Genomic DNA, 17,528 nt, shown 5'->3' with positions numbered 1-17,528 from the left:
GCAATGAGTGGCCTATCAAAGACTTTTAAGATGCTGTTGCCTCAAGGAAATGGCAGTATTTCAGTTTCTATCAGTCCCTCTGTATCTCCTGTGAGCACACTCCCTGTCCTGCATAGGGATTAATGGGTGGAGTCATATTAAGAGCTGGCAGGTACACAGGTGGAAGATCTACAAACCTTGAGAAAGAAACTGGAATTCAATCTTATCCAGTGAGCCTGAGTACTGGGTGTTCTCTAATGTCAGATAAATATTCCAAAATTACATCTTTGTGGAAAAGAGTGAGGAAATAATTACTGATCTTACTGAATTACTGAATGGAGCTCCTTCCATATGAGAATGTGTTCATCAGTGAGAGCCGTCAACTGCTCCAATCATACACTACCCACCCTAATCAAAGAAGCAAAACTTTTAAGGTAAATAAGCAAATAGGAGTTATTGATCTTAATGAGAATGCTAAAGAATGACTGCACATTCCTTTTCAGGCCTCAGATTAACTAGGGAGTAAAAAACCAATGATGGATAAAGGCAGAAGTACTTCCATTCCCAAACTGTTCCTGCATCTATATACACAGTGGAATTTACAGACATATCAAAACCAGTGTTTCTGCCTTCTCTGAATTTTGAAATGGCAACGGTATTTTCAAATGGCAAGCAATTATATAAGTTGAATGTATGATTGTTTTATATAACAGTTATAATCCAAGTGCTTCAAGATGAACTTGGCAGAAGTTTTGCGAGACAACTATAAAAGAACAGAGAAATGTCTGTCTTATTAAAGACAGATTATTAATACAAATTAAAACAGTATTAAAAATTCCTAAAGAAAATTTCCAGTTTTCATCTGACCAAAGAAATAAAACTGATTGGATATTGTGGCAAGGAAAGCAGGATAATGTTAGGAGTGAAGACTATTTCAATTAATAGATGCACAGTGAATATCTAATAGAAATGGCCAGTGGAAAAATGTGTCAACTTTCTCAGTTTAAGCATATTCAGTCATACTCTAAATGCCCTTGGATATGACATCTGAAGATGAGGTTTTAGAGAGGTCTCAGACTTCCAATTAAACAAGATATTCAAGTTGCTGTAGTTTGAAGCCAACAGAAAAAAGAAAACCTAAAGAGTTCTTCTGCACAGATCTTCAATGAAGATCTTCCAGCATGAGTGTTAAGAGATCACTGACTAATTACAGGTAGACAGTGGACTTACACTGTCTAGTTAAAAAAAGAGCACAAGTACAGGAAGCAATTTAAAAACAAAAGTATAACAGTTTAATACTTACTGTATTGTCTCATTTCTAGCCTGTTTTTTTAAGAAGTATTCTCACAACTGCAGCTATGAGATCAGTTTTGAAGCAATGTCAAACCAGTGTAAAGGAAACTGCAAGCAAGTCTGAATGTACACCTTACCTAAAGCTCCTGTGCTGAAGTGGCTACATAGCTGTTTCTGCACAGATAAAGATTGTTATTGTACAAATGAATGATCCCGTAAAATTCCATGGGCAGTTTAATGCAGACTTAATCAACTTAAACCCCCTTAGCAATTCTTTTACCTTTCTGGTCAAAATGCAGCATTTCACGAAAGAAGAAACATTAGAAACCAAAAACTAAACTTAAAGTACATTATGCATTCAGGTTAGAAAAGAGACCTAGACTTAAAGAACCTGAACATATAAAAATGTAATTCAATGAGGAATTTATTTGTAATTCTTACCTAAGTTTTTAACATTTTAGTCATTTAAATATTTATCTGTTGGTTTGTGGAGGATATCAAAATGTATTTGAATCAGAGACTAGTTGCTGTTACCAGTTCCTTAGTCAAAATGATACATAAATCAATTCATTCCCTTAAAATGCTACTAACGAAACAACCAATACAAAACAAAAAATTCAAGATTTTTAAAGGTTTGGTTTTCTGCTTCCCTTGCTGAAAGATAAAAGAAATTTATTCAGTGGAAAAACTAATTTAAATAATTTAATCTTAATGCACAGGTCATTTAATAAATTGAAGGCCCCTTAAATACATTTTTAATAAAACCTGACTGCAAATCATTTCACCTACTCCCCTAAATAAACTTGCTGGCACTCTACATATCATCTTTGTCTTAAAAAAAGTAATGCAATCACTACATGAAACATAAAGCTATGAAGAGTTTAAACTGCAGCCACAGCTTAAACTGTCTATAGCCAAGAGAATAAATTAACATCTTTCCCCTATATAACAGTTCTTATACATTATCATAATGCAGAATATGGGCTTTTTTTCCTGCTAGTGATTTTATAAACTTCATCTTGAGGATTAATTTATTGACCTGCACCATGCTTTCTCATATGATGCCCTTTAAAGCATGTAATACAAAAGGCATTCCAAGATACATTCTGGCCTTTCTCACATTTTATGTGGAAATTCTCCTTAGGTGAAATGTTCACAGAGGCCTTAAGTCTCTCTCATACTTCTTATTCTCCCTGTATTTGCCTACTGAAAACCATTTATATCCTGTTTTGTAAATCAGTTGTAAACCATATGCAGAAAAGGCTGTTTCGTTGCACACCTGACGTGTTAGAGCCTCACTTCTAGAGCTTATGGGCACTACCATAAGTGAAAATTAAATATAAAATTATATATTAAATTTAAAATAATAATAATAAAAGCTATTTTCTGCATAATATGGCAGACAAGTTTTTTTAACATCTTTCAAATTGTCTTCCAATAAGAAAACTGACTGTATGACAATGTAATGAATGTCTCACATACACAGTGTTTTATAAACAAATAAAAACACTTTTAAAAAACTTGGTCTTCCCTGATAGTTTAACTGAGAGTGTTAAAGCTGTTCAGCATGGGTAAGACCAATATTGATTTTTAATATTTTTTCAGAATTTCAAAATAAAACATAAAAGTCTAAGTGAGGAAATCAGAGGTCACTTTCAAACACATTTATAACTAAATTAACATAATCTTAAAGGATATTTGTATAATAATAATTTTCTCTATTTAACACTTACTGAAAATGTAAATAGACAGCTGAACCTCACCCAAATAAAAATTGGTTTGCTTTCAGACCTACCTATAACAGGGCTGAAGTAATTAATCTACATACTACTGTTGCAATGACTGTTGCAATGAACTAATGAATTTTATTATCTTACTTTGATATCATCTTCTGGAGGACCCATGGATTAAATTGCAATGAAAATATTACACTATATCTAATCACTCTGAACTTGAGGTTCCTCTTTTTAAGTTCCACAGAAAACACTAGAAGGCATGTTGCAGAGCTCAGAACCATGTACTACAGCACCTTTTCTAGAATTCCTTCTGCATGTAATATTTTATCAGAGATATCAAATTCTCAAATTAATTTTTAATGTCTCACCTTATTTATCACTTTATCACACTTAATTCTAACACTTAGGATTTCTGCTATTATCTCTGATAAGAGAGCAAGAAGAAAATGTCAAGAAAAATAGAAATATTATTTTCTATTATTGTTCTTCCCATCTGTAAAATTTTAAACCAAATATATAGAAAAATCACGTTTTATTTGTGAAAACAGCAAGTCAGATTACAAATAATTCACAGACCAACATTTAAAATTTCCATCACCATTTAGGTCCAACTTGTATGCCCTCACAAAATTCAGGATAGTTAATTGTTTCCATGGGTATACTCTTTCTCCTGAGCTCCAATAATAAACAATTGCAGTAAAGAAATTGTACTTATGTTCAAGTAAATCAGCATTATTACCCAAAGCAAGACCTACTGATCATCAAAAGACATCCTCTGCTATCTCAATTAACCTTAAAAAAAAAAAAAAATAGAGAGAATCCCACCCCAATGGAGCTAAAATTATCAAAGCCTCACTATGATCCATTAGCCCTGTTACCCAGAACAAAAGAAACAAAACAAGGACAGTATTCTCAATGTCTACTGATTATCAATCTCACGTGCTGATATAAAAACTCATATACTTAAATATTAAAAAATATTTTAAAATGCAGCTCCATATAGCCTATTAATTTTCTCATACCTAAAAGAAATATTTCATCTTTAAAACACTACAACAACTACTAAAAACAGAAACAACTAACAAAACAACCAACCCAAGAGCGGAACTCTGTGGTGGTTATATGCAAGATTAACCTAGAATTCCCTTATCAGCATCATCTTTTCCACCCCACATCTGAAAAGACTGAGCTAGAAGGAGCAACCAAAACAAAGCATACCTTGAAATGTGCAGTGCAACTGAGGGATGCTTTGAATACTGCCAGTTGTGCTGTATTTGATTCTTGCTTGCTATTTTGATTCTGTGTAATCACCAAGAAATTAAGAGAACCACTGGAACAAACAATGCTTGATTTAGGACAGGATTCCTTGCCAAACTGAAAAACATACTATCATCACAGATTGTGAAACATGATACAAGCACTCATTGGCTCAGAAAACCAACAGTGTTATCTCCTGGGGGAATAGGAGATTCTCCAGAAGAAAAGAATTGTGAAGTTACAGTTTTTAGTGGAGTAACAGAAGGCAAATATACCAAGCCTTCTACATGGAAGATTTTGGAAAGAAGGTGTCTGAAGTCATTTGTCAGTATAATCAAATGACCAAATAAATTCTTAAGTATGAAAGGTTAAAAGATATCTGAACACATGATATACAAAATTACATACATTTGCACTTAGGGAATACATGCTCTTTATGTTAGAGAGAATAATGAAACAACATAAAGAATTTTTAAACCAAGCATTTCCTGTCATCTGTTGACCTACTTCTATTCCTTTTCCAAAGGGCTCCAAAAGCATCTCTGCTCCAGGCACCAATGTGGTGTCTGTTTTCTCACCTACAAGCAAAGAATGCAAATAGATAACCCTTGTGTTCTTGTTAATGTGATTCCCATTTATTCAAAATCTCCCATTCAAAGCTCATCTTGCTTGTTTTTAACTACTTTTCATGGGCCACATTCAACAACTGAAGCTTCTGCCTCTTATGCAAAATTCATCTATTTGCATTACACTTAATGGACTGTAGTCACTCCAGATTTCCAAAGACATGGCTTGGGGCCTACCTGCACAACCTTAATTTAAGGTTGGCTTTTTTTTTCCTGATGAATTGACTCAAGCAAAATGGATGTAAACAGACTGAAATATCTGTTTGGATTTTAGCACTGATTTAGCTTATCTGGTAGAAGAAGCAGATGTGTGCTTTTTAGTCTCTTAAGAAAATTACTCTTGCCTTTCCATGCATGTCTGCTACTGATTTTTCTTCCTCGTCTATAAAAGAGGTGGCCAAAGTGTAGTGCAAACACCACTTTTGCCTGCTTCCATGCTACATTCAAAACTTAACTGAGCCACACTTCTGGGTCTCACTGCTCCTATACAGCCAGCACAGCAATGGCCCCTTGGCCTCCATAAAACCTGTTGGGAACTACTGCAGCCACCATCCACATTCAACACAATGAATAGCTCTGGTGTCCACAGGCAGAGTACACTTCTGGTTCGGGATAGAAGAGGACCAAGACACGGTGAAGTAAGAAGAACAGGATTAAAGAGGCACATACATGCAGGGGAAGCCAAGGTTCCACTTTTTTTTCTGGAAGTGAAGGTTGCTGATACGGGTATGTGGAGGAGAAATTGTATGACTGAAGTCTGAAATTAAGAATAAACTTGTATGGGTGTAAGAATGGATAGGAAAGCTTAAATGTGAGTATTAGACTGCAATCCTAACTTGAATGATCTGAACATGCAGTAGGGAAGGTGGAGAAAGGCCATAGATTAGGCTCTGGTTTGGCATGGTTGGAAAAGCATGTGACCCTGGGTGCCAGAAGTCATAAAGTGATGATTATTACAGACCTACTTAGTACAGGCCAGAAGTTCCCAAACTATCACACCATCATTTCCACAAGTGTGTTATTTTTGAATTCTAAGACAGTAAGTTTTCTTGCATCTTTGTACCACCTACTATCTATTTTCTATTCTCTGCCAAAAACAGTTTGTCTTGTCATTTCCTTTTTCATATGTAACACTGATCTATTATTTAAACCAATGCACTTAGTGCCATGCTCACCATAAGCAACACATTTTCAGTGTTTAAGGGGTATCTGACAATAACTCGTAGAAAATGCTCTACAAAATTAAATTACTTAATAGGAGAATAATATGAGAGTTATTTTCTGTTCTTTAGTCAAGATTTAAAATCCAAAACTTTTATTTAAACAAAAATTTTATTTGATTTTATGCCTTGAGATTTGACTCACATACACAAGGACATACACACTAGATGCAGACACATACACAAACTGAAAATTTCAGATGCATTCAGTACACAGGAAATTAACAAATAATTGTTTAAATTTCACTCTGGAGCCTGGTAGGGACCAGGCTAAACCACCTAAAAGCTGAAAGTAACATTTGGAGGTTTATTTCATAATGTTACTAGAAATGCCATATTCAACAGCATCCATGTATATATGCATAAATATGTACAGTGTTTTACCATGTACATGACAGGTCACATACATAAACCAAACAGTGGATCTACACAACTATATCTCTTTCAGTGAGAGATTTAAAATAATTTCAGTATGAATTGAATAATATAGCTATAGTAGTATCTTTCTAAATATGAATATATTATTATTTATATATGTAAAATACATGCAATAAAAAATTGTACAGTATATATTTAAAATCTTTTGCTGTATGTAGAAAACCTACCCCAATTATCCAAATCAATACTATGAAACAGTGAGTGGAAAGCAGTGGATTCAGTGATTGAAACATACTACTATTATATGTACTTAAATGCTTGTAGAATTTGAACAAAATTAATGGGGAAAATTAATTTTTGTGATCAAAATTGATCGCAACTACAACATATTAAGACATGAAAGTAATGGAAAAGCAGTCCCACCCTTTCAGAAACAACGCAAGGAAAAAAATCCTCCCTGTTTCATGCTACTGGCACAGCTTGATAATAATGCACTGATCAGTGCATACCAAGTTCACAAACCTGTTGTAAAATTTTTTATGGCAAAAACCTGTTTTATGACACTGACAACATTGGGTCCATGAAAGAAGATCTTTATTATTAAAACATTTCAAAGATAAAATGTCAGTCTCTATTTCAGCCCCAATCTTTAACTGGAAAGATTCTGAACATCAGCTTTGATGGAGGAAGATAGTACTTGGCCTTCCACCACCCTCCTTTGTAGCCACAGCATCTTGGTGTGCCTGAATTATGAATAGGATATACTCTACCAGAGCTCTGCCAGTCTGCTGAACAGTTCTGTGCATACCTATCACTGGACTATAAAAGGTAGCTCAATTCCTGAAGCTAAAAATTAAGCACACATACATGCTTTATCAAATAATCACATACGAGGACTCCTAAACTGGATTCTAAATAAATATAACAGAAAAGTGTGACAGATAATCCAGTAAAAGCCTACATTCATAAAGCCATTATTATGTTGTTTCAACCTCCCTGTCACAAGGCATAGCTCAATTTAGCAGCTGTACTTGCACCTGTATTAGTCAATGAAATGTGACATTGCCTGTATCCAACAGTAATCATGGTCCTTAGTCAATATTCATTCTAACCAGAGCTCTCCTCCTTTAACAAAGTCAATAAACTGTTTTTGTAACCCTGTTTTTGCAGCATCATAATTATTTTGTCTTATCTCTGCTTTGAATATAAGCTAGCTAAAGCTTGAAAATGCATTCTAAAGTAATTTTGCTCATAAACTATTCTTCCCAACTGTAGGCACCTTTCATCCATCCTCCCACATATCACTCAAAAATAACTACAATTCACACAGCAGATGTAGAATGAAGACTTATGGGCTCAGCTTCCAATTCTATCATAGGCTCCTTTTAAGAGTTTGGGCATATGACTATTTTTTCTGTTCAATTACTCATTTACAGAAGGAACACAAGTCAACTTTTTGTTCCATGTGTGTTGTAAGGATTTAACCATACCTTTATGTATTCGAATGCCACATTAAGGACTACTTAACTATGCAAGAGGACAAGCAGACAGGTTAAGAAGCTGTGGTAGCCTGAATACATGGCAGAACAATCCTAACGGCAGGAGGATTTCTCAGGTCTTGAACAGAAAGTTAAATGAGAGGAATTATAACATTCACAGCCAGGAGATAAGTATCTTACAGACTAAACAAATCATTTGTACCAACCCAGAAAGCATTCCTGTGCTTTGTACAGTCACCCCACAACAGATTCACAAGTTCCACTATCAATTTCCATCGAGTACTTAAATTAACAACCGTCCTAGGCAAAAGAAAGTACTAGACAAACACGAGATTTCTCGCCTCTCTAATATTTTGGAATAAAAATCTAAAACCCCACCTAGGCAAATCTTTACAGCAGGGACCCCACGCACGCCAGGAACTACGGTAAGAAAAGGGCCACGTTCGTCTCTCCTGAAGCGACTTTCACTTTCCGGCTCGCTACAATGCTGCGGAGACGGCGCCAGCCGTGGCACAGGAAGGAGCCAGGGAAAACGGGGGACGGGAGGGGATAACTCGGGGGTCTGCCCGGGTCCTCAGTTTCCAGCCGAGCCCCGTTTCTCCATCCATGCATCCGTCCATTCATCCATCCATGCATCCGTCCGTCCATCCATCCATCCGTTTATCATCCATCCATTCATCCATCCATCCCCGGTAGGAGCGGAAGAGAGCCCACGGCCGGTACCACGGCTCTCCGGCCAACAGTGCCGCGGAGGCCCCTGACATCGGCCGGGGCACGCGGCGGCGGCGGCGGCGGCGACGACTACCGGGAATGGGACGTCCCAGCCCGCCCCTCGCAGCCCGGACACGTACCCACACCATCCCAGAGCCCGGCGGCAGGGGAGTGGCGAGGGAGCGGCCCGACCTCTCCCTCCACAGCTCCGCGCGGCGCCACTCCAGCCCCCGAAATGGCTGAACAAAGGGAACCTCGCTCGGCCGCCGCCGCCCCTCGATTGGCCGCGGGGCGGGGCCGGGGGCGGGGGCGCCGCTGCCCCGGTCACCCTGGCAACGGCGGGCGGGATGGAGGCGGCGGTGAAATGGCCGCCAGGCCCCACCTGGCCTCTCACCGTTTCGGCCGGTTCGCCCCCTCAGGGCGAACGGGCTCCTCGCAAGAATCCTTTCTCTTGGGCCCTGCCAGGCTCCTCAGGCCGGCCTCCTCTCCTCGCACACCCTCACGCCCGCACCCCTCCGGCCTCAGCCGCTCTACAGCAGGTATCTGACACAGGTGCCAAAAATGATAGAAAACCAAAAATGAGGCTGCGGGCTAGACAGCAAAGGTATAGATAGTACCTTAGCTTTCATCTTAGGCAGGCAGTACAAGTGCACGCAGGGTCTTGCCAATGGATTGAGTGAATGGTATGAGAGGAGCCTTGTGAAGGACTTGGCAGTACTGGTGTACAAAAAGCGGGACATTATCAGGAAAGGTGCATTTGCAGCCTGGAAAGACAACTGCATACTGGGCTGCATAAAAAAACACGAGGCCAGCAGGTTGAGGAAGGTGATTATTCCCCTCTGGCTTCTATATCCAGCTCTGGAGCCCTCACTGCAGGAAAGGCATGAACCTGTTGGAAAAGGTCCAGGGGAGAGTACTTCCAACCCAGACCACTGTATTCTATAATGCAATGATGTGTGGCCAGCTGTCATGGCAAGAAGACCACTGAACATTCGTTCATGGCTGTGTGCACCTGTTGGGGGTTAGGTCTTTAATTTCCTTTAGTTCTGGCTCACCCGTGGAATTTTTACCCATTAGTGGAGGGGAAAACATGACTGCTTTGTGGGTGCTTGAGAAACAAAGTTCAGCTGGGCCTAGCGGGAAAGGAGGGCAGGAAAAAGGGAGGGCGGGGGCAGTTCTGGCGGGTTACTTCGGCTTGAGAGAAAGAGCTGGGAGCTGTTGCAATGGAGAGAAGGAAATTCGCCATCACCCAGACGGAGCTGCTGCTTCTCCTTCTTCCCTCTTTGTTGGTGGCCTCGCACTCCGTATCCTGCCAGGACGTGAGGCAGTGCCAGCCACCGCCTCAGAGCTGCTGATACACCTCAGCCACCGGCCCAGGATCTCAGCTCATCCCTGCTGTTCCAGCTGAGTGTTCCTCAGAGCCCTGCAGGAGCACCGGGACTGCCCCCCCGAGGGGGTTTGTGAAGCAAAGCCTCTCCTCCATCCTTTCCCGTCTCAGCTGAGAAAACTGTCACGGGGTCCCTGGTTCTGTTTTGTTGCTAATGCTGCAGTTATTGTTTGTTTGCCTTGTTATACATACTAGTAAAGAACTGTTATTCCTATCCACAAATCTCTGCCTGAGATCCCCTTGACTTCAAAACTGAAATAATTTGGGCGGGGGGGGGGGGTGGGGGGTGGGGGGGTGGTGTCTACATATTCCTTCCAAGGGAGGCTCCTGCCCTCATTAGAAGACACCTGCCTTCCAAAACGGAGACAGCAACCAACAGGATACAGCAGCAATCTCTAATTGTGCTGCAGTCCTTGATAGGATTGCACTACTTATTTTTTAATTAAACAATGAAAGCTAATAATTTTCACCCAATTTCTAAAGCTTATGGACCATTTAGAAAAGCATGTTCTTGAGACAAACTCAGCTGGTAACTTAGCTTATGGTCCTGTTGTGTGTCTTCTGCTCATGGTCTTCTCAGTCCTTGCTTAAACAATCCTCTCAATCTGCATCTTTGGCATACACATAACCCTTCCACAACCCCCACATACTACTATGATTTCATTACAACCAAAAGCTTTTGACAGGGTCTTCCACAAAGGGGATTGCTCGCCCAGATGCTTGTCTAAGTCAGCAACTCAAACATTGCTGTGTAAGTTCAGCTCTAGCATTGTGCCACACTGTATTTCCTAATTCTTGCAGAAGAAACCTTAAAAACACAACTGGTCTGAACACCAGAATTTTATACTCATAATGCATTCATCTGTCTATTACTCCAACACTTAACTCAATTTGTTTCTTTTCATGGGATCTGTCTGTTAATCTTGCAGATACTAGCACTTCTATAGTGTGTCTAGGTCACCTCATGCAGGAAGATCTGTGTGGTAGATTGTAATACAGTTATGAACTGAACTGTGATTTATACCTTAATACTGACACCTGCAACAATCACTGTAAATTCATTATCTCATTATAAAATATCTCAGCTAACAAGAAAGTAGGAATGTGGGGCTGTATCTTCCCGTTAAGCCTTCCTGACAGCAGCCAATATGTCCTGTAGCTTACTTCCAACCTTTACCAGCAACCTGCTGGCAAAGTCCTGGCCTGCTTTCCTCCTGAAAATATTCTCTGTGAGCACAGTCTGCCGGGTTGCCTAATCCTCTGCTATTCTCTTCCTGATAATTTTCAACCTGTTGGTCACCTGCAGTCAAATCTAACTGACATGAAAAGGTCTCCAAAAGATAACAAAGTTCAAGTCTTGAGATAAACAAGAGGGAGCCAGGTTTAGGAGAGGGGCTGTGCTAATGAGGAAATGTTGGAACTGATTAAAGGAAGATAGTTTTTGCCTGTTTGATATCCTGTCAGTTCATCAGTACCAACATACTGATTGGTCCAGCCCACACATGTAATTTAAAATGAAAGTTGTAATACTGTTTCTGGCCCAGCTGTCTGCCCAAAGATGATGGAGTAGGCTCATGGTAACAGGATTTAATGTGTATGGGAAGGGGAGCTACAGATACTCAAATTGCAGTGCATTTTGAGCACCTAATATAGGTATTTTAAACCAGTTCATAGTACAAGAAAGCTACAAAAGAAGCATAGTCAACTACTCAAATATTCCTCTAAAGTGAAGAGAGAAACCAGTGTGGCCACACTGCCATTGTCCATCACGATCTCCAACTGCCAAACTGCTTTTTTGGGGCATAATTAAAATGATCCAGGCCCAGTGTGTCCTTCCACTGCTAGAGATCAAGAGATGGAAGAAAGAAAGATAAGATATACCTTTGACTGACTTTACCCAGATTTAAGACAAATACATATTACTAACTTCCTGACAACTTTCTGAGGATTTCTTTGTTTAAATAAAATGAAATATTAGAAACAAGCAATGCATTTTCTTAGCTAGACTTCATTGAAATGCACTTTCAGACCTGATGCACTAGTCTGCTATACTTAAACAAGACAAATAAAATTATAATCTAAGTATCCATTTTACTGTAGTGACAGATTACAGCAGAGTATGTTTAAATAGTTTTGCTTTGCTTTGCAAGGCATCTTCCATAGAAAGGAAGGTCCTTCCCTGGTGGTCCATTTCAGCTGCTGATTATGTTCTAGCAACAAAACATAAAGGAAACAGGTTATTGCAAAATTAGCATGTTTACATACAGGCACTGAAGGTTTTTGGGATTATGAGGTGCCTGGGTATTAGACACAGCCTCATCATGATAACACATAGCAAGCCAGAGCTAATTTATTTGTTTCCCGATTTTGACTGAGAAAGGCAGAGGTCTATGCTGAACAATTCCTAAATTGTTAATCATGTCTACATTGCGCTGATGGTACATTACACAGACATATATTTATTTTTTTTTTTAATTTGAGGTTGCAATTCTGTCTGTGTGACTGCAGAGTGTTTTTTAGGAGCAGACTTGGTTATTTTCATTATGATTTGTTATAATTTGTTGGTTTTTAAGCACCTGATTTTCCTTGACAGGATCAAGCATGGAGATTCATCATCTAAAAGCATGGAGATATATCATCTGAAACTGCAAGGGCAGTGTTCTTAGTAATAAAGGAAGCTGTGCAGCTCCCATGAAAATTTGCCCTCCAGCTTACAAAGAATGACTTAATTGAATTTTTGGGTTATTGTACAGAGGAATTGGAAACAAGTTGAGATGTTCTACAGATAATGATAATGTGTCCTGTAATTTTTCCAAGTTTGTCTTCCATTTATAAGTAAGCATAAAGTTAGGATTGAATAAACCCTTGAAATTGATGTAAAGGTGTTTTGGTATTTGCATGAGTTTGCAATTTTGAAAGCAGCAGGTGGAAGAGGAATTACTGCCCAATACATATCAGTGAGATATCAATTTACATAATCATGGACCAATGCTAGTACCATTGTTTTGTTGATCATCAAAGCAAAGAGGATGTGTTTTCATCTTTTAATACACATGAAATTATGACAGCAGGATTGTGAGCCTTACTCATGTCAGAGGTGGACAAGAACTTGGCTTTGGCCAGTGTGTTTGAATTTCGTGTCATTGAGAAATTGAAACACAGAAGTTCTGTAACATGGGGAAATTGACAAAGTATCCACCAAGTTTTTTGGTGGTTTCTCAAAACGGCCATTTGACAGCAGTTTTACCTCTATATAGATATCCAGTATCTGTTCTGATCTTTCTTCGTTATCTTGCTGTCGTGGTTTTAAACCAATAACTAAGAAAATTACTTACTTCTTGCTGTGAGATATGGATTAGAACAAGAGCAAAACAGGCATACAACTTAAAAGGGAAAAAAAAGAAAGTTTATTGACAAACTACAACAACAAGAACACCAGAATAAACCTCCAGAAAAACCCTTCCATCCCCTATCTACCCACCACTTCCCCGTTCACATGACAACAGAGACAAAAACTCTGGAACTTTGATGGTTAAAACAGTCCCAATTCTTGCTAGTCTTTTCACCAGTCTTTATAGAGAAACAGAAGTTTCTTCCTGTTAATTTATGGAGTTTTTCACAAGAAAACTATTTTTGTTATAGTTTTCTATTGCCCTAATGTTAAATGCTCAGAGCTGCTGTTATCAGAGTTCACTCCTCCAATTTTCACATCACTCTGAAAGTGTGTATGGGCCATGAGTCTAGGGATTTTTAAGGATAAGTTATTCAAAGGCAAAAAAAAAAATCTTCTTCATCTGTTTCTGTGAGCTTCACCAGAAAACAGTTTTCTCATTGCCTCTCAAGGCTTCAAATCTCCCAGCACTTCACTATACTATAATTACTCTTTACTCAAATTTACACTTTGAACACTATTCCTCTCTAGATCCTGTATCATGAATTAAAAGAGTTCTTTTCAGGACTTCATTGTCCATCTCCATAGTTTTAACAGGGAGATATTTCAGCTTAATTAAAGCATCTTCTTAATTCTCTACCTTTCCTGAAGCTTCTTTTCTTTCCTGTCACTGGTAGTTTATAAAGTCTCTTTTCATGTTGATCTCTCTCTCTCTCTGGATAAAAAGATTAATCCGCAAGTCTCATCTGGGTAATGAAAGAGTTAAAATCTTGCCCAGGCTTTTGTAGATGGTTTGGGGATCTCTGCCGAACAGGAGCTGGAGCCCTCTGCGATGGAAAGTTCCTCATGGCTGCTCTGGAGCGTGTAGTCGCTGCTCCAACCCGCTGCAAGTCCAGGGCCTCTCTCTTTCTTCACTGGGCAGTTTCTAGTGAATTAGTTACAGCAAAACCTGCAGCCGAGCCAGAGATCGGCTCGGCCCGGCCCGGGCCCGGGGAAAACCTTCCCCAGGCCCCCCCATCTCCCGGCCGGGAGACGGGGCAGGCCCGGCCCCATCCCCGCCCGGCCGCATGGCCTGGGCAGGGACGGGAGGCCTGGAGCTCCGCCACCCTCCACAGCCAGGAAACAAAGAGAACCCAGAGAGCTCTGCGTTTACACTTTAAGGTAGGGTTCACAAGTTGATCCCACTTTTCAATGGCCTAAACTGCTGTCAATTCCCAGCAATGACCGATAATTGGTCAGGAGAAAAGACTCCAAGCACTTCCAACTCCCTTAAAGGTAAAGTAACTCCATGACACTTGCTCAATTAAGTATGCAATGGGACTCTGATGTCCAATTACTGTACTGTAGTACAGAAATGACTTAATATGTTTACAGGTGAAGGCTGGGCATCTAATGTTGTAAAATGTGTGACTCTTCACTAAATATGAAGAGAAGGCATGTTTGCATATCCTTCCCTGTATAATGACGTTTCTTACCTTGTTAGGTCTTATAACAACTTCTTCTGGGAGCCCGATATTCTATCTCAAGATTAATTTGAACAAAGTACAAATTTATCTGTTGGGTTTTTTCAGTCAGTCTCCAGCTGTTGTAATCTATTTGTCCTTTCGTTTCTGACACATCTCCCAAAGTATTCAGTGGTTGTGCTACAGCTGAAGTTCTGTGGGCACTTTACAAAGGCCCTTTCTGAGAGCAAAATGAAGAAGTACTACCTAGTGATGCACCTCTAGTTTATGGCTTCTGGATTGTAGAGACAAAAAAACACGTGGGAGGGAGGGAGGGAGATTTAAGTAGTAAATTAAATATATAAATATATATAGATAGACGCACAGTTAATTAGTATCATAAAATCAAGCAGGATTTGTTCAACAATATGCAGTTTACATACTTTGGAAGCATTATATATGAAGACAAAGTAAGATGATAATCTTGGCCAAGACCTTGTCACTAAATGTGAGAAATACATGATTAGCTAGCATAGCTAGTCAGACAAAAATAACACAAATTACTTAATTGATTTCATAGGCATGATTAATTCATTTCATAGACAAAATTTTGAATCAATTTTCAGTACGTTAAAAAATGTTTCCTGCTTTGCGAGAGTCTGAAAATATCACCACTATTTTGCCTTTTCAAAGAGTATTTCTTTTGAGTGAGGTTCATAAACTATCTCTGTTCATATGGGGACTCACTGTAAAGAGAAATCATATATCAATTTTTTGTCTTTGTGTCATTGCTTGTAAGAATTTGATCCACTATTTTAGCTAAAAGTATTATTTCAAATACATACTGGCAAGATGGTGTTTAGTGTTAGCTGTTAGATATTTTTCAACTTAGTTTCTATTTTGTATCACTATAAAGGAATAAACTGCTTTCCTAAAGGTTTTGATTCACAATTGCGGATAAATTCAGCAGTAGCAACTGAAGCTGTTATTGCCTGAAGCAATCTACACCAGCCACTTCTCTGAGATTAGTCATAGCATGCCAAGTACATTTTAAATGGAATTTAAAATATAAGTGTTCTGGATAAATGTCAAATTCTATTGATTATAATGTGTTTAAACTTTAAAACAAATTAAATATATGCTTTAAGCATATAGTTTCATTGGGCTGGCTGAAGGTCAGAAGGGTTAATATTGGGCTAGCATGTTAAATAAATGAATGGGAAAAATTTGTGAAGCAGGAGTAGCAGGAGCAGACATTAAAAAAAAACAATTATCATCCGTCTAGGTACCATTTTTAACAGAAAATTCTTCATGAACATTTTCTGAATCTTCATGTTATTCTTGATTGGCTGACAAAGAGACACCCAAGGACACACCTGTATCTGCTCCTAAATGTTCTGATAAAAATACATACTTGCAGTATTTTTCTCACGTAACATAATTTATTTATTTCTCAGAATTCTGTTTAATGAATCCTTATTTCATGGAAGAAAAATCCCAAACCATAAAATTCCATCTGTTAACAGGTCAGCTAGATTTGTGCCAGGTTTGACACAGCTGTCATTTATATGTCCTCTTATACATTATGATGCATTAAGAAGAAATACAATTACCGAACCATTAGGATACATGATCCCAAGTACTTAGCCCTGATGACATAAAAATAGAGAAATCAATTGTTTGCATTCCAGCATGTCATGTTTGCAAATAACTTAGTCCTGAAAGCAAAAATGATGACATGACAAATGTCACTTTCAAGTAGTATAAGAACTATATTATCAAACATCTCCATATTACAAATAAACTTAGGTTGCTTTTCTCTTCTGTTTAAATTGTTGGGGTTTTTTTTGTTGTGTGTACAAATATAAAGAAGAAATTATTTGTGTTTCATAATTGCAATTTAAAATATTACAGCATTCAAGTTGTGGTGGGATCTAGATAGTCAGGAAAGTTGCATAGTAAATAAATGACATAGTCCCTAAATAATTCTGACTTCATCAAAGGCATTGGTAGCATACCCACATTTTATGTGGTACCACGATTTCAGTCAGTGCCCAGTGTAGAGCAAAAGGCCAAAGAATTGAATTTCTCAAGGGCATCAACTTTTTAAACATGGGAATATCCACCTGGATTTAATAATGAGGTCAAATATTTAATAAAATTCATATGTTTAAGTCAGAAAAATAATTCCGAAAGAACTCTGTGTTGTCTCAGTACTGCTGTGGCAACGACCACCTCTTTAGAAAAACAAAATCACTGTAATTTTAAAAGCATCATTCTCTTTTCTTCCCAGTAAAAATGACTGTTGAAACAGGGAATTCACATCTAATTAAAAAAAAGAATTATGAACATGTTAGGCATGAGAGAAGAAGTCTCTCCCTCTCCCCCAAAAGAAAGAATGAATAATTTGACTTAAGTTTACTTGAATACTGGAAATTTGTCAAAGGACAAGCATCCCTGGAAAGCATTCCAGTGACAGCTATCAACATTCTTGCTAAGGAAACATTTTTGGAAATAGATTTACTGACCTTTCCCTTCCAAAATATCGTTTTATAAAATACCAGAGATGAGCCTGAAAAAAATCATAGCTCTTAACTTCAAATAGATGT

General features: G+C 38.5%; 1 protein-coding gene across 3 annotated transcripts in view; it reads right to left on the bottom strand.

The window, feature by feature from the left end:
- The window catches only part of TNPO1 (transportin 1), a 70,874-nt gene extending 61,676 nt beyond the window's left edge, over positions 1-9,198 (bottom strand). Inside the window, exon 1 of one of the 3 annotated variants that reach the window (XM_086866679.1) lies at positions 9,094-9,198. The gene's annotated coding sequence lies outside the window, so the exon portion shown is untranslated. Of the gene's footprint in view, positions 1-8,839; positions 9,011-9,093 lie in introns of those variants that run through there. The other 2 variants (XM_086866675.1, XM_086866681.1) reach the window with 2 other exon arrangements.
- Positions 9,199-17,528: the final 8,330 nt, after the last annotated feature.

Source organism: Cyanistes caeruleus, chromosome Z, assembly GCF_971803275.1.
Source record: "Cyanistes caeruleus chromosome Z, bCyaCae1.hap1.1, whole genome shotgun sequence".
NCBI classification, from domain to species: Eukaryota; Metazoa; Chordata; class Aves; order Passeriformes; family Paridae; genus Cyanistes; species Cyanistes caeruleus.
This window is presented reverse-complemented; position numbering and strand designations above follow the sequence as displayed.